The following is a 25,901-nucleotide window of genomic DNA, read 5'->3' as shown; positions in this document are numbered from 1 at the left end:
TAAGAAATGGGCAGAGGACATGAACAGACATTTCTGCAAAGAAGACATCCAGATGGCCAACAGACACACGAAAAAGTGCTCCATATCACTCGGCATCAGGGAAATACAAATCAAAACCACAATGAGATATCACCTCTTTCTTGCTTTTTAATGTCAGTGTTTATTGCTATGAATTTCCCTCTTATAATTGCTTTTGCTGCATCCCACAAGTTCTGGTATGTTGTGTTTCCATTTTCTTTTGTCTTGAGAAACTTTATTTCCCAGGGTGTCTGGTTGGCTCAGTCGGTTAAGCATCTGCCTTCAGCTCAGGTCATGATACTAGGATCCTTGTATTGAGCCCCACCTCATGGTTCCTGCTTAGCAGGGAGTCTGCTTCTCCCTTCTCTCTGTGTTCTCTCATTCTCTCTCTCTCTCTCACTCTCTCTCTCTCAAATAAGTAAAATCTTAAAAAAAAAGAAGAAGAAGAAGAAACTTTACTCCCCCCCCCTTTTTTTTTATCCATTGGTTGTTCGGGAGAGTGTTGTTTAATTTCCATAAGTTTATACATTTTTCAATTTTCCTCTTGTTGATTTCTAGTTTCATGCCATAGTGGTCAAGAAATGCTTGGTGTGATTTCAATCCTCTTCAATTTGTTAAGATTTGTTTTGTAGCCTAACATATGGGCTATCCTAGAAAATTTTCCATGTGTTCTTGAGAAGAACATACATTTTGTAATTGTGGGATAGAATGTTCTATATGAATTCTGCTATTGTTGGATAAAATGTTCTATATATGTCTGTGGGTCCAATTGATCTATGGTGTTGTTCAAATTTGCTATTTCCATATTGATGATCTATTTATTTTTGGGAGTGGGGTATTAAAGTCCTCAAAAATCATTATATTGCTGCTTATTTCTCCTTTTAGCTCTGTTACTTTTGCTTTATATATTTAGATGTCCTGATGTTAGTGGATTAATATTTATAATTATCATTTCTTCTTTATGTATTAACCACTTTATCATTTTATAATGACCTTTTTTGTCCCTTTTTGCCATTTTTAATCTAAAGTTTATTTTGTCTGATGTAAGTAGAACTTCCCCTGCTTTCTTATGGTATCCATTTGCTTGAAATGGTGTTGTTTTTTTTTTTTTTTCATCCCTTTACCTTTAGTCTGTGTATGTCTTCCTGGCTAAAGTGAGTTTCTTGTTAATAGCATATGGTCAGATCATCTTTTTTACCCATTTGGACATTCTGTGTCTTTTAACTGGAGAATTTAATCTGTTAGCATTTAAGGTATTCTTGACAGGTTAAGGGATTACTATTGCCATTTTGTTAATCATTTTATTGCGTTTTTTTCCTTGATTAACTGTTTCTTTTTTCTTACTCTGTTATCTTTTTTGTGGGTTTTGCTGTCTCTTTATGTCAGCATACTTTAAATTCTTTATCATATTCTTTCATCTAATCACTATAGGAACCATTAGGCTTACATAAAATATCTTAAACTTATTATACCTTATTTTAAGTTTATAACAATTTAATTTTAATAGAATTTAGGGGTGCCTGGGTGGCTCAGTTGGTTAGGTGTCTGACTTCAACTCAAGTCATGATCTCAGGGTCCTAGGATCGAGCCCCACATCAACCCCACATTAGCAGAGAGCCTGCTTTTCCCTCTGTCCCTCCCCCTGCTTGTGCTCTCTCTCTGTAACAAGTAAATAAAATCTTTTAAAAAATAGAATTTGTAAACTTTACACCTTTACTTCTCCTCTCCCTTACATTTTAGGTTATTGCTGTTGCAATTTACATATTTTTTGCATTGTCTTAACTTATAACAGATTATTATAGTTATGGTTGTTTTTATTACATTTATTCTTTTTAACTTTTAAACCAGAGTTATAAGTGAATGTATATTCTGTTATTGCTAGATAGCAGTCCTATATTGCAGAATCTAACTATGACTACATATTTAGCATTCCTAGTGAGGCTTATCCTCCCTTTTTATGTTTCTAGGATGTTAATTAGCATTATTTGTCTTCCACTCAAAGAGGGCTTTTTGGCATTTCATTAAAGGTAGGTCTGGTGGTAATGAATTCTCTCAGCATTTGTTTGTGCAGGAAAGTCTTTATCCCTCCTTTGTTTCTGAAGGACAGCTTCACTGGTTATAGAATGCTTGGTTGACAGTTTTTTCCCCCAATATTTTGAATTTGTCCTCCCATTCTCTTCTAGCCTAAAAGTTTTCTGTTAAGAAATCCACCAGTGGGGCACCTGGGTGGCTCAGTCATTAAGCATCTGTTTGGCCTGGGTCATGATCCCAGGGTCCTGATCCCACGCTCCCTGCTCAGCAGAAAGCCTGCTTCTCCCTCTCCCACTCCCCCTGCTTGTGCTCCATCTTTCTCTCTGTGTATCATTCTGTCAAATAAATAAATAAAATCTTTAAAAAAAAATCCACCAATAGTGTAATGGGGGATTTCTTGTATGCAACTTTTCTTTCTTCTCTTACTGCTCTTGAAATTCTTTTCTTGGTCTTTGGCTTTTAACAATTTAATTATAATGTGTCTTGCTGTAGCCCTACTCAAGTTCAACCTATTTGGGGTCCTATTTGAGCCACATGGATATGGATGTCCATTTCTCTCCCCAGGTTCAAGAAGTCTGGAGCTGTTATTACTTTACACATAATTTATGTCACTTTCTTTTTCTATTCTTTTTCTGAGATTCCCATAATGCAAATATTGTTTCCTTTCATTATATCCTACAATTGTCATTGGCTTTCTTCACTCTTTCTTGTTGTTGGTTTGTTTGTTTGTTTGTTTGTTTTCCTCCTCTGACTGAGTAATTTCCAATGACCCATCCTCCAGGTTTCTGGTGAGTCTTTTCTGCATGGTCAAATCTCCTTTTGGAACTCTCTATTGAATTCTCCAGTTAGGTTATTGTATTTTTCAACTCTAGGATTTCTGTGTTTTTTGTTTGCTCGATGATTGCCATTTCCTTGTCAAACTTCTCATTTTGTTCATGTATTGTTTTCCTAATTTCATTTTGTTTTCTGGCTGTGTTATCTTGTTGTTTGATAAACTTCCTTAAGAGGATTATGCTGAATTTTTTGCCTGGTAGTTCATAGGTCTTCATTTCTTTAGGATAGGTTATGGCATCTTTACTGTATTCCTTTGGTAGTGTCATATTTATCTGATTTTTCATGATCCTTGATTCCTTACATTGGTATCTGCACATCTGAGTAATTGGACTCCTCTTCCAGAAGTTATAGGTTTACTTTGGCAGAGACTGTTTCTCACCAGTCAGTTCAGTTTGGGTTTCTGAGTTTGTCTGCTGGTAATGTCCTTGGGCAGGTGGAAACTACTATTATGGTCTATTTTTGGATGAGGCAACTGTTTGAGCTCAGAGGACAGGAATGGGGTGGGGGATGTGCTTCTGGTTCAGAACAGTTGGATAGGACTCCTGGCTTGGTTCCCTGCTCAAGTGGGCTATGAAATAGGCTCCATGGTTTTCTGGATTCTCTGGTCAAGCTTACTAGATGATTGAGCCTAAGTACTATATTCAGTGATAGCTGGGGACATAAATTAGCTTCACTGACCCAGGAGGGCAACAAGATGGGATCCAGGCCCTATATAGCTTGTTGTTTGGGGATCTGAACCAGGCCAAAGGGTGCGCTGAATTTCCTGAGTCAGATAAGGCCATTTATTTTGCTGTGTAGACAGGGTATGCTGTATCCTTTGTTCAAATGTCACCGTATGTAGGTTTGTTGAATGAACTATATAGCTTTTTTTTTTTTTTTTTTTTTTTTTTTTTTTTTAAAGATTTTATTTATTTATTTGACAGAGAGAGATTACAAGTAGGCAGAGAGGCAGGCAGAGATAGAGAGGAGGAAGCAGGCTCCCTGCTGAGCAGAGACCCCGATGCGGGACTCGATCCCAGGACCCTGAGATCATGACCTGAGCCGAAGGCAGCGGCTTAACCCACTGAGCCACCCAGGCGCCCGGAATGAACTATATAGCTTTGTTAGTTAGTTAGTTTTTCTGGTCAGACAGGTTGAAGGTTATATTTAGCAATGAATGGGGCTATGAATTAGTCTCCCTGCCTAGGTACAGAAAGAGAAGAAGCTCTGAAGCCAGTAAACTTCTTTGTTTTCTTAGCTCAAGTTTTCTTCAACTCAGCCCATACCCCAAGTTCCATGACTGAACAGAGCCACTAGGTTTTCTTTGAAGACTATTGGCTCTTCCTGCCCTTCTTTGGGCTTAAACACCTCTCAGCTACACCATTTCAGAAGTTGTGACCAGCCCTACTTTCTAGTCAAATGGGGCCAGAAGACACTCTCCACAGTAAGTGGAGCTATGTCTCAGCCCCCTTGCTTGGGTGGGAGATGAAGGAGCTGATCCAAGCTACTCTTAGGTTCCCAAATAGTCTCTGTTGTTGAGAGGGACCAAGAACTTCCCTCAGCCTTGACTATGAATTTATTCTCCTGCCTCTACATAGCATGGGTATGCTCTACACACAGTACTGGCTTTGCTCTGGAGGCAATCAGTTCTCTTGCCACTCAGCTGGAGAGTCACCAAGCTTCATATCTTCCAGGAGTTGTTGCCAGCCCTTCTGGTCAGGTGGGGCAAGAGGACAATCTGCACAGTGGATGAGGCTGTATCTGTTTCCTTGCTTAAGCAGGAAGGGTCAGGGTTGCTCCCGGCTACTCTCAATTTTCCAAACTGTCTTTCTCTTTGAGGTGGGGACAGGAGCGACCCTCAGCCTTAGCTATGAACTAATCCACCTACCTTTGTGTAGCATGAGAACCCTCCACACCCCATACTGCCTTTGTTTTGGGGGCAATCAGCTCTGTCCCTCTACTCGGCTGCAGCAATACTGGGCTATATAGTTCCAGGAGTTGTTGCCAGCACTTCTGGTCGGATGTGGCTAGAAGACATTCTCCGCAGTGGGTGGGACTGTGTTTCTACTCCTTGCCTGGGTGTGGGCAAACAGGGCTCTGGGGCCAACAAAACTCCTCATCTGAGGATCTGAATCAGGCCAAGTTCCCTGGTCATAGTTCACTTCCAACTGCTTCTGCAGATGAGCAAAACTGCTGGTTAGGATTACTATTTGGGCACTGCAGGGATGAATTTGGTCTGCCAAGATCTGTGTGCTGGTTTAAAGTCCTTTCTCTTTCTCCATCACAGTCTGATTCCCAGTGGTTGAACTCCACAGATTCTCCTCCATCTCCATGTGTGAGATCTGAATGGGGACTCCCACAAAATGGCCCAAATGCTGGGAAAAGAAAAATGATTATCCTCCCTTACCCCATGTTCTTTTTCCCACTGGAGGAAACAGAGGTCAGGGGAGACCTCTTCTTTTACCTTTCTAATGCAGTCTGTCTTGATCTCTAAAGTGCTTCAGTCTCACCTCTATGTTTAAGGCAATGGGTGAGGGACAGCCTATCTCACCATCTTGGTGACATCACTCCATATCTGTCCTTTTTATAATCACACAGTGATTCTCCATATATTGTCTCATTTGACCACAGTCAAGTTTTAAAGATGATAAAGACAATATACTATAATGGTTAGGAGTACAGGCTTTACAGTAATGCTGAAGTATTACCTCTGACTAGTTGTGTGAACTTGAGCAATTTTTTTTCACAATTAGGGGTTCAGTTTTCTCATTATAAACAAGAATACTATTGCTTACCACATATAATATTAAGAGAATTAGACAGGAGAAATGCTTGGTAACAGGGACTACCTCTGCTGATGCTGAAATTTAGTTATATCTTACCTGTGAATTTGATCAACATATACACTGGCTTCAAGCTGTGTGGCTTTTTTCACTCAAACATATATTTGGGGATTGTAGGTATGTTGGAACAAAGAGATTGGCTTTTTCAACAACCATATAGTATTTCTTGGTATAAATGCTCCACACTGTTTTTCACATGTCTTTGTTTACATTTTTGCTTTTGCCTTTATTTTTAGTTGATTCCCTAAGCATACATGGCCATTTAGGTTGCTGCCAACAATTTTGCTATTCTGACACTAATGCAATGAACTTCTTTTTTATTTTTGCCCAAAAAAGTGTAATAGTTTTATTAATTTATTGTCTGTGCCTGATTTTTTCCATGATTTCTTTCATATTACAATAATTTTGTACTATTTTTATTATGTTTTATTATGTTATGTTAGTCACCATATAGCATCATTAGTTTTTGATGTAGTGTCAATGATTTATTAGTTGCATATAACACCAGTGCTCCGTGCAATCCATGCCATCCCTCCTTAATACCCATCACTGGGCTTACCCATTCCCCTACCCCTCCTCCCCTCTGAAACCCTCAGGTTGTTTCCTGGAGTCCACAGTCTCTTATGGTTCACCTCCCCCTCTGATTTACCCCCTTCAGCTTTCCCTTCCTTCTCCTGATGCCCTCCATGCTATTCCTTATGTTCCACATGTGAGTCAACTGTATGATAATTGTCTTTCTCTGCTTGAATTATTTCTCTTACCATAATCCCCTCCAGTTCCATGTTGATGCAAAAGTTGAGTATTCATCCTTTCTGATGACTGAATAATATTACATTGTATATATGGACCACATCTTCTTTAGATCCATTCATCTGTTGAAGGACATTCAACTCCTTCCATAGTTTGGCTATTATAGACATTACTGCTATGAACACTGGGGTGCATACGGCCCTTCTTTCACTGCTTCTGTATCTTTGGGGTAAATACCCAGCAGTGCAATTGCTGGGTCATAGGGTAGCTCTATTTTCAACTTTTTGAGGAACTCCACACTGTTTTCCAAAGTGGCTGTGCAAACTTGCATTCCCACCAACAGTGTAAGAGGGTTCCCCTTTCTCCACATCCTCCTCAACACTTATTGTTTCTTGATAATTTCTGCCATTCTTACTGGTGTGAGGTATTATCTCAATGTGGTTTTGAATTTCCCTGATGGCTAAAGCCAACTGTTAACCAAAATAAAGAGACATATTATTAATAATACATTAATAGTTAGAGACCTCAACACTCCTCTCTCAACAATAGATCATCTAACCAGAAAATCAGCAAACAAGAGCTTTAAATGACACACTGGACCAGATGGATCTCATAGATATATACAGAACATTCTACCCTAAAACAACAGAATACTCATTCTTCTCGAGTGCACATGGAACTTTCTCTAGAACAGATCACATACTGGGTCACAAATCAGGTCTCAACTGACACCAAAAGACTGAAATTATTCCCTGATATTCTCAGACCACAGTGCTTTGAAACTGGAACTCAATCACAAGAAACATTTTAGAAGAAATTCAAACACTTGGAGCCAAAGACCATCCTGCTCAAGAATGTTTGGGTCAACCAGGAAACCAAAGAACTTAAACATTTCATGGAAACCAAGGAAAATGAAGACACATTGGTCCAAAACCTATGGATTATAGCAAAGGCAGTCCTAAGGGGAAAATACATAGCCATCCAAGCCTCACTCAAAAAAAAAAAAAAAAGAAAGAAAAGAAAAGAAAAATCCCGAATACACAAACTATCTTTACATCTTAAAGATCTGGAGAATCAACAACAAATTAAATCTAACCAATGCATGAGAAAGGAAATAATTACTATTAGAGCAGAGATCAATGAATTAGAAACCAGAAATACAGTAGAACACATCATTGAAATTAGAAGCTTGTTCTTTGAAAGAACCACTGGACAGATTTATCCAAAAGAAAAGAGAAATGACCCAAATTAATAAAATTATTAGTGAAGGGGGAGAGATCACAATTAATGCCAAGGAAATAAAAACAATTATCAGAAATTATCATCAACAGCTATATGCCAATAAATTAAGCAACTTGGAAGAAATGGATGCATTCCTGGAAACCTATAAATTACCAATACTGAAACAAGAAGAAATTGACAACGTGAATAGATCAATAACCAGTAACAAGATTGAAGCATTGATCAAAAACCTCCCAAAAAACTAGAGTCCAAGGCCTAATGTATTCCCTGGGGAATTCTACCAGACATTCAAAGAAGAAATAATTCCTACTCTTCTGATGCTGTTTCAAAAAATAGAAACAGAAGGAAACTTCCAGACTTTCTATGAGGTCAAAATTACCTTGATCCCAAAACCAGACAAAAACCCCATCATAAAGGAGAATTTCAGACCAATATCCTTGATGAATATGGATGTCAAAATTCTCAACAAGATCCTAGCTAATAGGATCCAACAGTACATTAAAAGGATTATCCACCACAACCACATAGGATTTATCCCTAGGATGCAAGGATTGCTCAACATTTGCAAATCAGTCAATGTGTTAGAACACATAAATAAGAGAAGAGACAAGGACCACAGGGTCCTCTCAATTGATTCAGAAAAAGGATTTGACAAAATACAGCATACCTTCCTTATTAAAACTCTTCAGAGTACAGGGATAGAGGGAACATTCCTCAATTTCATAAAATCCATGTATGAAAAGCTCACAACAAATATCATTCTCAATGGGGTGAGGCTGAGAGCCCTTCCCTTAAGATCAGGAACACGACAAGGATGCCTACTCTCGCCACTATTGTTCAACATAGTGCTATGTACTAGAAGTCTTAGCAACAGCAATCAGACAACAAAAAGAAATGAAAGGTATTCAAATTGGCAAAGAAGTCAAACTCTCTCTCTTTGCAGATGACATTATTTGGACATGATGTGGACTTTATGTGGAAAACCCAAAAGATTCCACCCCCAAATTACTAGAACTCATACAGCATATCAGTAATGTAGCAGGATACAAAATCGATCCACAGAAATTAGTTGCTTTCTTATACACTAACAAGAGAGTCGCTTCCACTTACAATAGCACCAAAAACCATAAGATAACTTAGAATAAACCTAACCAAAGAGGTAATTCCTAGAGTACAGTAGTTCCTATACTCTAGGAACTACAAAGAACTTTTGAAAGAAACTGAAGAAGACACAAAAAGTTGGGAAAACATTCCATGCTTAGGGATTGGAAGAACAAACATTGTTAAAATGTCTATGCTGCCCAGAGCAATCTACACTTTCCATACCATCCCAATCAAATGCCATTGGCATTTTTCAAAGTACTGGAACAAACAATCCTAAAATTTGTGTGGAACCAGAAAAGACCCCAAATCACCAAAGAAATGCTGAAAAAGAAAAACAAAGCTGGGGACATCATGTTGCCTGATTTCAAGCTTTATTACAAAGCTGTGATCACCAAGACAGCATGGTACTGGTGCAAAAACAGACACATAGACCAATGGAACAGAATAGAGAGCCCAGAAATGGGCCCTCAACTCTATGGTCAACTAATCTTTGACAAATCAGGAAAAAATATCCAATGGAAACAAAGACAGTCTCTGATAAATGGTGCTGGGAAAATTGGACAACTACATACAGAAGAATGAAATTCTATCATTCTCTTATATCATACATAAAGATAAACTTTATTAACCTCAATATGAGACAGTAATCCATCAGAATCCTAGAGGAGAACATAGGCAATAACCTCTTCAACATCAGCCACAGCAACTTCTTTCATGACATGTCTCCAAAGGCAAGGGAAACAAAAACAAAAATGAACTTTTGGGACTTCATCAAGATAAAAAACATCTTCACATCAATGGAAACAGTCAATAAAACAAAGAAGCAACACACAGAATGGGAGAAGATATTTGCAAATGACACTACAGACAAAGGGCTGATATCCAAGATCTACAAAGAACTTCTCAAATTCAACACCTAAAAAACAAATAATCAAGTCAAAAAGTGGGCAGAAGACAGGAAGAGACAATTCTCCAAAGAATACATACAAATGGCTAACCAACACATGAAAAAATGTTCATCATTAGTCATCAGTCAAAAAATTTTTGAAAAAGAAAAACAAAGTTGAAAGATTTATATTTCTAATTTCAAATCACATTACAAAGCTACAGTAATCAAAGCAGTGTGGCACTGCCATAAAAATAGACCAGTTGACTAGTAAAGAAAGCCCAGAAATAACCCCTCTCATATGGTTAAATAATCTTCAACCAAAGTGCCAAGAGCACTTAATGAGGAAAAGACAATCTCTTCAATAAATGTATTAAGAAAATTGAATATCCATATGCAAAAGGATGAATTTGGACCCTTACCTTTATTTATTAGTTTCAAGAGTAGAATTTAGTGATTCATCAGTTATATATAACACTCAGTGCTCATTATATCAAGTGTCCTCCTTAGTACCCATCACCCAATTATCCCTCCCCCCCGCCACACCCACACCTCCTCTCGAGCAACCCTCAGTTTGTTTCCTAGAGTTCAGCATCTTATGGTTTGCCTCCCTCTCAGTTTTCATCTTATTTTATTTTTCTTTCTCTTCCTCTATGCTCATGTGTTTTGTTTCTTAAGTTCCAAATATGAGTGAAATCATATGGTATTTGTCTTTCTCTGACTGACTTATTTTGTTCAGCATAATACCTCTAGTTCCATCCACATCATTGCAAATGGCAAGATTTCATTCTTGTTGATGGCAGAAGAAAGACAATCTCCTCAACAAATGGACCCTTATCTTAAACAATATATAAAAAATTAACTCAAGACAGTAAAGGCCTAAACAAAAGACCTAAAGTTTAAAAATTCCTAGAAGAAAATGTAAAGGGAAATCGCATGACATTGAACTTGGCAATGATTTCTTGGATGTGACAACAAAAACACATGCAACTAAAGTCAAAATAGATGGGACTACATCAAATGGGACTACATCAACTTAAAGACTTTGTGCATCAAAGGACACAATCAACAGAGTGAAAAATCAACTTTCAAAAGAGAAGAAAATAATTGTAAATCATATACCATATAAGGAGTTAATATCCAGAATACATAACTAAATCCTACAACTCAACAACAAAAGATCAAATCACCTAATTTGAAAATGACAATATGATCCCATTTATATGAGGCATTTAGAGTAGTCAAAATCCTAGAGATGAAAAAAATAGAATTAGGATTAGGGGAGGGAAGAATGGGGAGTTGTTGTTTAATGGGTATAGAGTTTAAGATTTTCTAAATGAAAAAAGTTTTGAAGATGGCAGTTGGCAATGGTGCCACACAATATGAATGTAATTTTTAGCATTGAACTATATGCTTTAAAATGATAAAATTTATGTTATGTGTATTTCAACAAAATAAAAGGGGGATTGAGAAAAGGACTTGAATAGACAATTTTAGTTTTACAGATGAGTGACAAGCATTTGAAAAGATGCTCAATGTTATTAATCATCAGAGAAGTGCAAATCAAAACCACAATGAGATATGGGTTCACACCCATAGGACAGTTAATATTAAAGAAAAGAAAATAACAAGGTTTGATTAGGATGTGGAGAAATTGGAAGCTCGTGCACTATTGGTCAGAATGTAAAATGGTGCAGCTGCTATGTAAACAGCATGAGATTTCCTCAAAATTTTTAAAATACAACTACCATATGATCTGGCGATCTCACTTCTGGGTGTATAACCAAAAGAATTGAAAGCAGGGTCTCAAAGAGATAGTTGAACACCCCTTCATAGCAGCACTATTCACAGTAGCCAAGAGGTGGAAGCAACCCAAGTATCCTTCAACGGATAAATAGAGAAACAAAATGAAATACAATGGAATGTTATCCAGCCTTAAAAAGGAGGGAAATCCTCTCCCATGTTAGAACATGAATGAATCTCAAGGACATTGTACTAAATAAAATAAGCCAATCACAATAATTAAATAAATATTAAAAATTTAAAAACCACTGTATCATTTAATTTATATGAAGCATCTAAGGTTAAAAAAAAGAATTTTTAATGATAATGGAAAATAGTTTTTAGATTGTAGCCAAATTGATAAATGGAAAGTTTTCTTATTGCTTCACTAGTGAAGCTAAATAGCTTTTTATATGTTTATTGACTATTGCACTTCTCTGTATTTCCTGTTTCCTGTTCACAGTGTTTGCCCATTTTTCTTCTGCCTTTTTTTTTTTTTTTAAGATTTTATCTATTTATTTGACAGACAAAGATCACAAGTAGGCAGAGAGGCAGGCAGAGAGAGAGAAGGAAGCAGGCTCCCTGCCGAGCAGAGAGCCCGACGCGGGGCTCGATCCCATGACCCTGGGATCATGACCTGAGCCAAAGGCAGAGGCTTAACCCACTGAGCCATCCAGGCGCCCCATCTTCTGCTTGTTTTTTTGGTGTGTGTGTGTGTGTGTGTGTGTTTTCTTACTGAACCTATGAAGGTTTTTAATATGTTCTGGAAGCTAATTTTTTATTTGTTGAGTGTGTGGCAGATTTTTTCTTCCAATTTTTCTCTTGCCTTTTGACTTTGCCTATAATGAATTTCCTTTTTTTTTTAATTGTGGTAAAATATAACATAAAATTTACCATTTTAATTAGTTTCGTGTGTATGGTTCAACGGTAGTAAATGTATTCACGTTTTTGAGCAACTATCATCACCATCCATCCCCATGACTCTTTTCTCCTTGTAAAACTGGGCACTTGGATTATTTCCATATTTTAGCTGTTGTGAGTAATACTACTTTGAATACAGGTATACAGATATTTCTTTGAGACCCAATTTTCCGTATACCCAGAAGTGGAATTAATGGACCATATATAATGTTATTTTCAATTTTTTGAGGAATCATCATGCTGTTTTTCATAGTAGCTGTGCCATTTTACATTTCCACCAACAGTGCACAAGGTAAGGTTCCAATTTCTTCACTTTCTCATCAACCTCATTGTTTTCTGGTTTTAGATAATGGTCATCCTAATGGATGTGATGTGGTATCTAATTATAGATTTGATTTTTATTTCTCTAATGATCAGTGATGTTGAATCTCTTTTCATGTGTTTATATGCCATCCATTTATCTTTTGGGGGGAAATGTTAGACTGCTATGACCCAGGCCAGCTGCTCACTGAATTCACAGGGCTTCCCCCATTCTGTCGCGGCTACAATGTTAAGCCCCAGGGACAGGATCTAAAGCCATGTTGAGCACATACACATTCAGCAGACAGAGGTAGATTTTTTGTCTTGGTAAATCTGAAATGCCAGTTTGTAGACTAAAGCTGAAAATCTCTAAAATTCTTAAAGCCACACACTGCTAGTAAAGTGGTTAAGGTGACAATACAAGCTTTTGGTATTGTCTTTTCCCCATGAAGCTAATAAGACCTGTATCTTAAGTAATATTGTCTTAAGGAGGCAGGAGTGGAGTGTTTTGTGGGGTTTAGGGTTTTCCTTTTTGTTTGTTTGTTTTTGAGAAATGTTTATTCAAGTTCCATTGCCCATTTTTTAATTGAGTTGTTTGGTTTTTCTGTTGTTGAGTTTTGGGAGTTCTCTATATAGTCTGGATATTTTCTCCCAATCTTTCTCTGGCCTTTTGACTTTGCCTAGGATAGTTTTTGATATATGAAAATTTTCATTTTTATTTAGTGTATTATTTTCTTTATACTTAGTTCATTTTGTGTCTTGTTTCAGAAAATTTTTTCTGCAGCTAGAAAAAAAAAATTCTCTTGGGTATTTTCAGCTTATGGTGTTTAGGGTTTTTTTTTTTTCATATTTACATCTTTAATGGATCTGGGACTTATTTTTGTTAATGTCTAGCTTTTCCTTACTTTACCACTTTGAAATGCCATGTTGATTATATTATAAATTCTTATGAATCTTTAAAAATCAAAGTATAGGGGCACCTAGGTGGCTCAGTCAGTTAAGTGCCTGCCTTTGGCTCAGGTCATGATCTCAGGGTCCTGGGATTAAGTCCCACATTGGTCTCCCTGCTCAGTGGGGAATCTGCTTCTCCTTCTCACTTTCCCTCTGTGTGCTCTCTTTCTCTCTCTGTCTCTCTCTGTCAAATAAATAAATAAAATCTTTAAAAATTATTTAAAATATTTAAAAATTAAATATAGTTCATATATAGTGTTATATTAGTTCCGGGTGTGTACAACATAGTAATTTGGCAATTCTATACACTGCCAGTGCTCACCACAATAAGTGTAGTCAGCATACATTATTATAATATATTATTAACTATCTTCCTTATGCTGTACTTTTCATCTTACTGAAAGTTTGTACCTTTCAATCCCCTTTTACTTACTTTGTCCACACTTACCTCCCCTCTGACAATCACCAGTTTTCTCTATTTATGAGTCTGTTTCTATTTTTGTTTATTTCTTCATTTTTTTAATTCCACATAAAAGTAAAATCATGTGGTATTTATCTTTGTCTTATTTCACTTAATATAACATCCTCTAGGTCCATCTATGTTGTCATAAATGGCAAGATCTCATTTTTTTAATTTAATTTTTTTTCCAGTGTTCCAAAATTCATTGTTTATGCACCACACCCAGTGCTCCATGCAATATATGCCCTCCATAATACCCACCACCAGGTTCATTCTTTTTATGGCTAAGTAGTATTTCATTGTACATGTATACAAAAGTGTGTCTGTGAATGTATATGAATGTATACATACACACACACACACACCCCATACCTTACTTATTCATTCATCTATTGATGGACACTTAGGTTGCTTCCATATTTTGGCTATTGTAAATTATGTTGCAATAAACATTGGGGTGCATATCTTTTCAAATTAATATTTTCACTCTCTTTGGGTAAATACCCAATAATGGAATTACGAGATAACAGTGGTTGCACCAATTTACATTTCAGCAACTGTATACAAAGGTTCCCTCTTCTCCACATTCTACAGATGTTTTTTAACTATTTCCAAATATCCTAATTATTCCACTGATACATGGTCCCTTTCTTGTACAAAAATTAGTTTATTAAGTCTTTACAATAGATTTCTGTAAGCAGTAGAGAAAAATATAATTTTTAGAATCAGTGTTTGAAGTGGCATGAAAATTTTTGAGGGGATTTTGATTAGTATCCCATTGATTTTATTGATTAATTTGAGAAAAAATGACACCTTTAAGGCTTAAATTATTCCATCCACAAACATGATGTATTAGCTTCTTATTTTAGTTCTTCTTTCATGTTCATAGTTCTTTCCATAAAGTCTTGCACACTTATTTTTAGGCTTATTTCTCAACAGTTTAGAGTTGTTGCTATAATAAATGAGATTTTTCTATTATTTTCTAGTTTATTATTGCTGGTACATATTGTTTTTTATATCCCTAACTTGTTTTCTAGCTAACTCACTCTATTCCCATCTTAGTTCTGTCTGTTCATTAATTCTCTTGGGTTTTCTAGATGTAAATTATGTTGCAATAATGTGTGTGTGTGTGTGTGTATACATTCATATACATTCACAGACACACTTTTGTATACACGTACAATGAAATACTACTTAGCCATAAAAAGAATGACCTGGTGGTGGGTATTATGGAGGGCATGTATTGCATGGAGCACTGGGTGTGGTGCATAAACAATGAATTTTGGAACACTGGAAAAGGTTTCCCAAGATTCTCATCTGGAAACTTAGCTGGAGAAGAATCTGCTTCTAATCTCGCTAAGGTTGGCAGAATTCATATCCTTATGGCTCTAGAACTGGGGACTTAGCTTGTTGTTGAGTGTCAGGTTAAGAGCCCTCCATTCATAGAGGCTGCCTCTGCTTCCTATAGGCCCTCCACAAGTCCTTGCCAAGTGGGCATTTCCAACATAGTCACTCATTTCATTAGATCAGCAGCAAGAATATCTAGAGAGACATTTTTTCTCATACTCTTGTTAGTTGAAAATAAATCACAGGAAACTGTCTCTCCTTCTGCCCCTTCTCCCAATCATTTTCTTAATCTTTCTCTCAAATAAATAAATAAAATCTTTAAAAAAAAAAAAAAAAGAATGAAGAAAGAAAATATATCTCCATGCACTCTACTTTTTCCAGTACCTAACACACTGACTGGCACTTTGTTGACATTTAATTCCATATTTGTTGAATGAGTGGCAAAAATGTTTGTGTTTATGAGCTGGAAACAAGCATAGAGAGAGAAGAAATGAGAGAAAGGGTTAGGAAAAGTGTAATTCATGAAATACTTTTTGAGAGGAATTCCCCCAAATAGTTGCCCTTAATTAGGAGTTTCTTATGAGTAGGCATCATGCTAGATGCCATATACAAATATTTTATATAACCCCTTCAACAACTTATGAAAGAATTATTATTATCCCATCTCACAGATGAAAAAAAGATGTCCAGAATTAAGTAACGTGGCCTCCATTATGCAGGCTGGGGTTAAAATCTGATGAATGCCTAGGTTGCTTACCCATATTCCTACACTGGGAAATAGCAAACTACAATATTTTGTTTTTTTTAAGATTTATTTATTTATTTATTTGGCAGAGAGATCACAAGTAGGCAGAAAGGCAGGCAGAGAAAGAGTTGGGGCGGGGAGGAAACAGGCTCCCGCTGAGCAGAGCACCCAATGTGGGGCTCGATCCCAGGACCCTGGGATCATGACCTGAGCCGAAGGCAGAGGCTTTAACCCACTGAGCCACCCAGGCGCCTCAAGCCTATACATTTTTTTTTTTAATTGAGTGAAACATATCCATTTAAATTAAGAGGGAGGACTGAGGAGTGCCGTCTAACTCCCTCTAAAGGGGTTAACTTTAGGACATGAGGAAATGTGATCTATGGAGGCTACAACTTTTGAATTCTTTCATGAAAGGCTAAGAATCTAGGATTTTGCTTCTTGATTCAAATGTTGGTAACAAGTTTTAAATAAGAATATAAAAGACTCTTGAGAGAAAACATCTATAAACAGACTATCTATTAGTTTGCAAATTCTAATATATACTGCATCTCCCCAAATAAGTTTTGAACAGCCAGGGGGCAGTGTGAGGGTATAAAGTGTCATTGAGTACGAAATGATAACTGAGAGGCAAGTCTAGTCCGCTTCACGGCATTGCCCAGAGTGCAGACGCAGAGGGCAGGGAGGTCCAGCTATCACGTTGCACAAGAAAAGCCCACAGAGACTGGAGGAGGATGAGGTAAGGCCCCACTGTTGGTGCACATTCCGTTTTCTCCAGGCATCCCCAGGGAGGGCACATTCCTCATGGGCAAGCAGCAGAGCTGTTGATTTAAAAGATTCTTAGAATATTCTGTTCAATACCCCAGTGGAGTTTTCTTTGCCTGGAAACAATATATCTAGGCCATGCCTTGAACTGTGGGATATCCATAAGGAAGTCTGTCATGATTCTAGGCCCCTAAGCAGTTTCCTGGGCCTGGAAAGTCCCTTCAGGTCTTTCATCCACTGACTTCTTTTTCCTTCCCAGGGAAGAGTGCTAGTCACACCACCAACTCTCAAGCTGATTCTCCATTCCTGATTTCTGCAGAAAATTGGAAAATTGACAATTGTCATACAGTGAAAATGCAGTTTATCAATGAAGTTTTAACACAGTTGCAAAGTTACTTAAAATTACTTCTAGGGGTGCCTGAGTGGCTCGTTTGGTTAAGTGCCCAACTCTTGGTTCCAATTCAGGTCATGATCTCTGGGTCCTGAAATCAAGCCCCACGTCAGCCTCCCTGTGCAGTGCGGAGTCTGCTTGAGATTCTTTCCCTCTCCCTCTTCCTCCCCCTCTGGTCCTCACCCTGCTCCAGTGCATGTGCTCACTCTCTCTCTAAAATAAATAAATAAAATCTTACAATTACTTCTAGAAAATCTAAGTAGCTAACCAATAAGCCCATCTTTCCTGGAATGCAACATTGCTCTCTGAGATTATTTAGGGAATTTAGAGATGAGATGAAGAGGACTGCAAAGAAGTTTGCACAGGTCCAGGTATAAGAAAAGAGCCCTGAGAGAGAGAAACCTGACTGTGAGCTGTGGGTTGGGCCTGTATGTGATCCACTGTTTCTCTCAATGCGGCATCAGGTACGGAAGCCCACCCAGACAGGCTGCTGGCATGTGCATTTTGAAAAGCTTCTCTGCTGTTTTTGTTATCCTCTCCCCCACCACCCTCTCCAAAGCCCAGCTGAAAATCCCTGTAGTAAAGGAAAAGAGAAATGAAAAAGGCATCCTGGGAAAGCAAGGCTGTGGACTGGCCAAGATGGACACAAAGCAAAGACTGAAGTCATTCCTTCGGAGGGAAGACAGGAAAAGGTCCTTACTGTTTACTGCAACCTCACTGTGACTTGGTTGCCTTCTGACGTTCCCCTAGGGAGATAACAAATAGATACAGTGCTTTGCAGAGCAATGCTCCTATTGTTCCCCTACCCCACAAGGCTCCTCAGAAATGGTGCCCTGGGGCTGTAACCGTAATTTCTTTTTAACGTTCACAGGCAACCTAATGGTGCTTGCAGATAAAGACCCCAGAGATATTGTGCTATTTCTCAATGAAAAAGAATAATTGAGGCCATGCTAAACTCCACTGCAGAACAGAGCACAGTATAATACATTCCATTATGCATTTATTCCCTCCACTGTGGGCATATAATAGCCCCAACACACACACACTCTGCTCCTCCCTTAATGCTCCTACCGTTCCTTCCCCCACCCCACCTTCTGCTCCAGGGCCTTCCAAGCCGAAGCCAGCCAGTGCTCTGCCCCATTACTGACGTGCACACTCCCACCCCGCGGACCTGCAGCAGCACTCTTACTGATGACTCTTACTTTTGGATTCCCAGCTCTCAGTTTCAGCGACATTCCCTCCTTTAATCCTCACACAAATGTTTTGAAGTGAAGACTTTCTTCATTTCACAGATGAGGAAGGAAATTAAAGCAGAGATGTTAAGGGAGTAATTTTTCCAGAATGACAGTTTGTCCAGAATGCAAGTCCAAGTCAAGCTGGACTCCAAACCAGCACTTGCCACCAACTTGCACTGGATTATCCACATATTCAGACTCTGCCTTTCTTTTACACACCTCCCCCCGACTCATCAAGTACACTCTCTCTTGAACATTCAGTCACACTTTCTCTAACCCCTTTCTCTTTGCTGCTTCTTGCTTAGTTTCCTGATAAAAATTCTTGTCTTATTCTTTCATTCATTCCTAGTTGACTTGTTCTATATGTGAAAAGGTAGTCCTAGGCAGGTATCTATGAAAGAAAAGTAAAGTTGTGCCTTTACAAGTAAAAATAAACATAGTAAACAACAGAACTATTCAAAGATTGGGAGATACCCGAAATTCCTCCAGAATTTCTACAGGAATGCACATCCACTTTCTCCTCTTACTCAGATGAAATGTTTTAAACTTAACCATCAGCTGTAACTTATATCATTTTCAAGTTGGTGTAGTTTTTACACCAAAACTGCAATATTTCAGTTGAAAGAGATCTTTGCAGACTGACCTGTGAACCCAGCTACCAAACATGCTATGGTAACTTAGGAAAAGGAATTTTTAAAACCCCATTTTAGTTGGTAATAGATTTAGTTGGTAATAGATATACATTTGTAGAAATGTGTATCATGGAAAAGTATATGTAGAACATCTCCATCAAAGTCTGCGCAAGCTCCTGTCTCAGTCAGGACAACAGCCTTTCCTTTCCCATAATCTTATACACCAAAGAGTTGTTGTTTGGTTTTTTTTCCAAATGAGTAACTATCTAAAGGTTTCTATTCTCTTATCCCTTTCAGCTTATCCCTGCCTGCCTGCTTGATCAATGAATGCATGGTCCGTGCTCCTTCCTCTAGTTTCCTGCTCTTTCTCATTATTTCGGCCCCAGTGTGTCCCTGATGAGCTTGCCTGCAAAGCATGAAGGTGGGGGGAGACGGTGTCGTAGATAACTGCGAGATGAGGTAAGATCCAGGGTTTCATTTCTGACAACCTGCCTCTTATTCCTTAGTCTGGTGTCAAGAAGACATTCTTTGGTATCCTTAGGAACTGCATTTTGTCATAAATATATTTTTAGAAAGCCTTCATTTTCTTATGAATTCAACATCTATAAAAAATGATCCTTTTTTCAAAAATGGAATCCTGGTGTAGGATTTATGAGAATTCTATCCAGTTCTGTTTCAGGATCATTTATGTGACCTTGGGCCATAAAATAATCCTATAATCCTCACTGTGAATACAACATAGTTGCTTTCCTCAAAGAGAACTTGGCACCATGGACTTGTATTTGTCTCAACCTCTGCCCTCATAAAGCAGCTTATACTTTTGTGGGGAAACCAAATACACATACATAACACAGAGAATAAGTCAATGCAAACTATAATCAAAGTCTAAAATTTGTCATTTACTTCAAAATGCTATCAAAGGTCAGTAAGTGGATGTCCCTATGGACTAATACATTTGGCAATGATTTAATGGAGGAGAAGAGCTTTAAGGTGAGTTTAAACGTGTGGTTAGGTGTATTGGTCTGCTAGTAGTGCCATAACAAAACACCAACTACTGTGTGACTTAAATAGTAAGAGTTTATTTCTCACAGATCTGAAAGCTGGAAGTCCAGGGTCAAGGTGCTGGCCAGTTTAGTTCCTGGTAAGAATTCTCTTCCTGACTTATATAAGGCTGCCTTCTGATTGTGTGATCACATGCCTTTCCTCAGTGCATGAGGAAGAATAGAGAAAGTGAGCTCTCTGTTGTCTCTTCTTAAAAAGGACTAATGTTATGGGATCAGGGTCCCCCCTTTGGGACCCTATTTAATTATTAATTACTAGTGGGGCACCTGGGTGGCTCAGTCAGTTAAGTGTCAGGCTCTTGATTTCTTTTTAGGTCATGATCTGAGGGTTGTGAGATCTCCCCCACCCAGTGTGGAGCCCGCTTGGGATTCTCTCTCTCCCTCTACCTCTCCCCTTTCCCAACTTTCTCTCAAAACAAAACAAAAACTTGATTACTAATAATTACCTTAATTAATTCCTTCAAGGCCCTATCTTCAAATATAGCCACATTAAGTGTTAGGGCTTCGACATATGAATCTGGCAGAACACAAGCATTCAGTCCATAACAGTAGGACATATGACCAAAAAGTGTGTGGGAAAGTGTTTTGGACCAAAGACAGCGTGAAAGGAGATGAGATCATAGGAAAAGTTTATATGGGGTCTGTGTGTGTGTGTGTGTGCGTGTGTGTGCACAGGCACGCACTTAAGAGAGCATTAATTATTCTAAACAAATACTTATTGAGTTCCTGCTCTAGACCAGGCATTGTTTCTGGCACATGGACTGCCCTCATGAAGTTATTTCTAGCAGACAGAGATACACGTAAACATAATAAGTCAATTGTTTCAGTAAATGTTATCCAATGTGTAAAAGTGGTGAGTACTATGAGGGTCAGGGGTGTGAATGATGAAAGGGAAAGTTTGAGAAGTTTCATGAAGTTAGTCCAGATAGGCCCTACTGAAAAGAGAAATGAATAAAGATTTGAGGGAATTAGTAAAATGGGTAAGTTAGGGAAAACATTCCAGATGGAGGAAGATAAAGCAAAGGCCTAAAGGCAGAAAATTCTTGACATTCATGAAAGAATGAAATGCCAGTGTGGTCAGAGGGGACCGAGTGAGGGCGGGAGTTGTAGGAAAGGTCAAAGTGGGCCTCGAAGGCCATTGTAAGGACTTTGGCAGTTAGTCCATACGAATCGGGAGCCAGAGCAGGGTTTGAACGAAAGAATGACAAGGCCTGACTTTTTAAAGTCTCACTCTAGCTGATGTGTGTAGGGCTAGGAGCTGGGAGGCCATGAGGTGTTTATTGCAATAAACCAGACAAGATGTGATGGTGGTTCAGACCAAGGTGGTACCAGGGGAGGTGAGAGCTGTGGTCTGACTCTGGACATACATTGACAGCACAGCCAAGAGAATTTACTGACAGACTGAAAGAATGAGAAGAGTCAAGAATGATTGTGAGTTTTATGTTTCCGTATTACACCAAATCATTTTACTACAGTTAGAGCATTTCTACTGTCTCTGCCCCCACTCCATCTCTGCTACTTTGCAGGCAAAAAATGTGGGACTTGGAGAATCTCACTGAGTTAGGACTTAGAACCAAAATTTTGTGTTTGTAATACATGGTATAACTTCATTTTATGTTGTTTTAGAGCAACCTGTACTGTTAAATACGAACATTCCTTGATCACCCTGAAAAAATTCCAGTTCAACTCCTCCTATTTCTCTTTCTTAGTTAATTTTCCTCCCAGTCCAACAGTTCACATATGATCATATATTTATATATACTTACACATCTTGCTTATTATCGGTCGCCCCAACTAGAATATAAGCAGCAGTTTTTCTCAGTTTGCTCATTTCTGTATCTCTGCTCCCTAGGAGAGTGACTGGTACTCAGCAGAGTTTTAGTAAATATGTATGAAGTGAACATATGCACAAATGTGTGGAAGAAAGAAGGAGAGAAGGAAGAAAGATAGAGAAGGAGAAAGAGGTAGAGAGAAGAAAGGAGAGTAAATGAAACTGAAACTGTTTTGCAAGCACACATTCCACAATGCCTTTGCTAAGGGACACAGGAAATTCAAATTCTCTGGCTTTTTAAATCTCATAGCCACACACATCTGCACAGACAAAATTTTAAAAATGGATTTTAAAGTAATAAAATATAAATCAAATGAAAGAATTGTTAGTTTTTAAAAACTAACTTCAACTATTGTGAATTAATTTCCCACAAATGATACGGAGTCTGGACACATTTTCTTTTCTCCAGAAGATTTGAAATCTTGCCACTTTCCACTGGATAAAAGAGATGAAAGCAATGGCAGGAGTTAGAAAAGTTATGATATAGATCTTTTTAATAAATATTTTTTAATGAATGAATGAGCAAATAAATGAAGTGACACCATTCTCCCAAATAATGCTGAACTGTAGCATATAATTTTTCATAATTCTGAATTGCCTCACAGAAGAAAGCGTGCTACATGCTTATGTATGAACTGAAGAACTAAAATTCCAGGTCACAAAGTCACGATTCAGAAAGTTGGCCTTTCCAAACCCCAGTCCCCATGAATCAAAATGCAGCACAGCCAGCAGGCACAAGACTGATTTCCTGCTACTGAATCAGTAGCACTGTCTGCTAAAAACTCTTCCTAGATTTGGACGGTATGAAGACCTACTCTTGGAAACATTAAGTGAATATTTTCAATTAGACCGTATGTAATATTGGATTTCAGTTTGCAGTTAACAAAGCATGTTTATGCATATTACCCATCCAGTGGACTAGGTGGAGCTCCCTTCCCCAGGTAAGATGCACATCTGTTGCACTCTTGAGTCTCTTTGGCTCCTGTGCCAGTTATCTTCTGTTTTCACTCCAGACCAATTCTCTTCTCTTCTTCACCCTCTCCCCCTTCTCTGTCTTCTATTCCTGGAAATCCACTGGCTTGCAGCAAGGACCCCCTGGGCTTCTGGCTTCTCACTGGCTATGGTCAAGGGGAGACCCTGGTAAGAGGGGGAAGGGTGATGGAGAATGAGCCCTACGCATTTATCTCCCCAACTCCCATATTACCAACTCTCAGTGAATAAGCCATATCCCTCTAGGAAAACCACAGTTCCCTTCCAGTGGCATCTCTGGGTTCTAAACTCCGACCCCTTCACCCTATCCCTTCAGGCCTAGATATCATAACATGTTAATGGCTCCCAATACTGCACTGTTTGTTGTTTTCCTTGAACTTGGCCTTTGCTTTGTAAGTAGCACCTGCTTTGAGTGTGCCCTAGTTTTGGTGCTAGAACCCAACAATGTGCAGGTTTAATAAGTAAGGGGAAGAATAAGACTTGTACTCAGATATGTTAACTCCAACTCCAGGATCCTTCCCCTATTTAATTGTCAAGGCTGTCAGTATGATGACGCTCTATGCCTTCTAGAGGAAACTTGATTGACCACTTCATTACTTTTAACAATATGAAATGCCTCTCTCATTTTGAATTTCATTTATTCAGACTGCCCATCAGCATTTGTTGAAAGCACACTCTATGCCAGACACCGTACTATGTGTTAGAAATATAAAGATGAATAAGGTATCTCTGTCCTCAACTTTCTCTGATCAAATGAAGGTAGGTGTCACACATTGAGATCGCTGGAAGCTGATTCTGGTGGAGAACCACCAGCAGAAAATTGATGAGGGAATTCTTGGAATCAACACCCACGGAAAGGCAGGAAGGAAACAGGGTTAGGCACAGGGAGAAGTTGAGTGTGATACAGTATCAGGACAAGCCACAACTGACCCTGCAGAGATTTCTGAAGTTCTCAAGAGCTTCAGACTTGAACCTCCCTAGGTGTAAGGGCCAAGCCTTTAACCTCTGTGTTGATTAGTCATTGGACACTGACCACCCCAGAAAAGGGATCTAACTTGTCTTAGATGGCTCTTTTCAACAACGGCAATCCCCACAGGGAGCTGACATTTGAAGATTGTCTCCACTGGCACTTCCAGCATCTGAGAGAATATGTTCTTCATTCCAGAAGAGGGATCAATACCTCTCATGCTAAGTAAAGGAGAAGAGACAATATAGGTTAGCCTTGGAGAGATACACAAGGTATTATGGATACCCATAAAAGGAACTTAATCCAGTCTTATGAGTCTTGAAGAAACTCTTTTTTTTTTTAAAGATTTTACTTATTTATTTATTTGACAGAGAGAGAGATCACAAGTAAGGAGAGAGGCAGTCAGAGAGTAGGGGGCGGGAAGCAGGCTCCTTGCTGAGCAGAGAGCTCAACGAGAGGCTTGATCCCAGGACTCTGAGATCATGACCTGAGCCGAAGGCAAAGGCTTAACCCACTGAGCCACCCAGGTGCCCTATTCTTCTTCTTCTTCTTCTTTTTTTTTTTTTTTTTTAAGATTTCATTTATTTATTTGTCAGAGAGAGAAAACACAGGCAGGCAGAATGGCAGGCTAAGGCAGGTGAGGTAGAAGCAGGGAGAAGCAGGCACCCCACTGAACTAGGAACCCAATGTGGGATTCCATTCTTGAGCAAGATGATTCTTTTTTTTTTTTTAAAGATTTTATTTATTTATTTGACAGACAGAGATCACAAGTAGGCAGAGAGGCAGGCAGAGAGAGAGGAGGAAGCAGGCACCCCACTGAGCAGAGAGCCCGATGCGGGGCTCGATGCCAGAACCCTGGGATCATGACCTGAGCTGAAGGCAGCGGCGTTAACCCACGGAGCCACCCAGGCGCCCCGAGCAAGATGATTCTTAATTCTAATCCTAAAGGTGATGGGGTCTGTGATTAAAGGAACGAGACTGATACAAAGCGAAGATCAAGCAAAGCTTTATTTCGCTCCAGTATCGAGAATCAACCCGACTGGTCGGGGCCGTCCCTTATGGAGAGAGCGAGCCCTCCCAGCCTCACAAACTAACTTTTATAGAGCACACACGGGTGGCCAATTGAATTACAATTCACCCAACAGTAGCTATTTGAACTAGCCTATCACCTTGGTCAGAATTGGCACACAAAGGGTGGGGCCCACATTCTTTGGTAGCTAGGGAGATAGTATGTGCACTTTACTGATTGGATGTCTCCACCTGGCCTGACTCGTTTTTGTATTCTGGGCTCTGTTATCTGCACTTGACCTGACCTGTCCTTGTATTTGGGCTCTGTTATCAGGGACTAGTCGACCATATTTTACTGGTTTTCTGGATTTGCTTCTAAGTGGAAACTGGTGGGAGGGACGTGGGGAGGGCAGGGTCAGTTTAAGTTTTACTGCACAAACAACAAAATGGCTGCTCAACCGAGATGCAGTCGCTCTGGCTAAGTCGGCCCTTACAAAAGGCTGAAGAAGAAATTAGCCAGACAAAGGAAATGCAGCATACAAGGGCAGAGCTTAAATGTGGCATGGCACATACAGAGGGATTGTCAGTTCATAAAGTTTGAGGCTACAAAGGCAAGAAATTAAGCTGGGAAAGTAAGCAAGACCATATCAGGAAGGCTTTGAAGACTGTGTCAAGGGACTAGGGCTTTTGGCTAGAGACCAAGGGGAATCACAGCGGAGGGAGAGAAAACCCTCCCTGCCCCTAGAATATTTCCTTCTTTCAGAGGTATACAGTGGCCAAGTAGGCCCTGGTTAAGGTGGGTTTCAAGTTCTCAGCCTGGTCCATGTTTAT

General features: G+C 38.9%; 1 long non-coding RNA gene across 1 annotated transcript in view; it reads left to right on the top strand.

Moving 5' to 3' along the window:
* The first annotated feature begins 16,856 nt into the window (after positions 1–16,856).
* The window catches only part of LOC132027742 (uncharacterized), a 34,261-nt gene continuing 25,216 nt past the window's right edge, over positions 16,857–25,901 (top strand). Inside the window, exons 1-2 of the long non-coding RNA XR_009407185.1 lie at positions 16,857–16,929; positions 19,511–19,672. This is a non-coding gene — a long non-coding RNA (uncharacterized LOC132027742). The remainder of the gene's footprint in view (positions 16,930–19,510; positions 19,673–25,901) is intronic.

Source organism: Mustela nigripes, chromosome 12, assembly GCF_022355385.1.
Source record: "Mustela nigripes isolate SB6536 chromosome 12, MUSNIG.SB6536, whole genome shotgun sequence".
Lineage (NCBI taxonomy): Eukaryota > Metazoa > Chordata > Mammalia > Carnivora > Mustelidae > Mustela > Mustela nigripes.
This window is presented reverse-complemented; position numbering and strand designations above follow the sequence as displayed.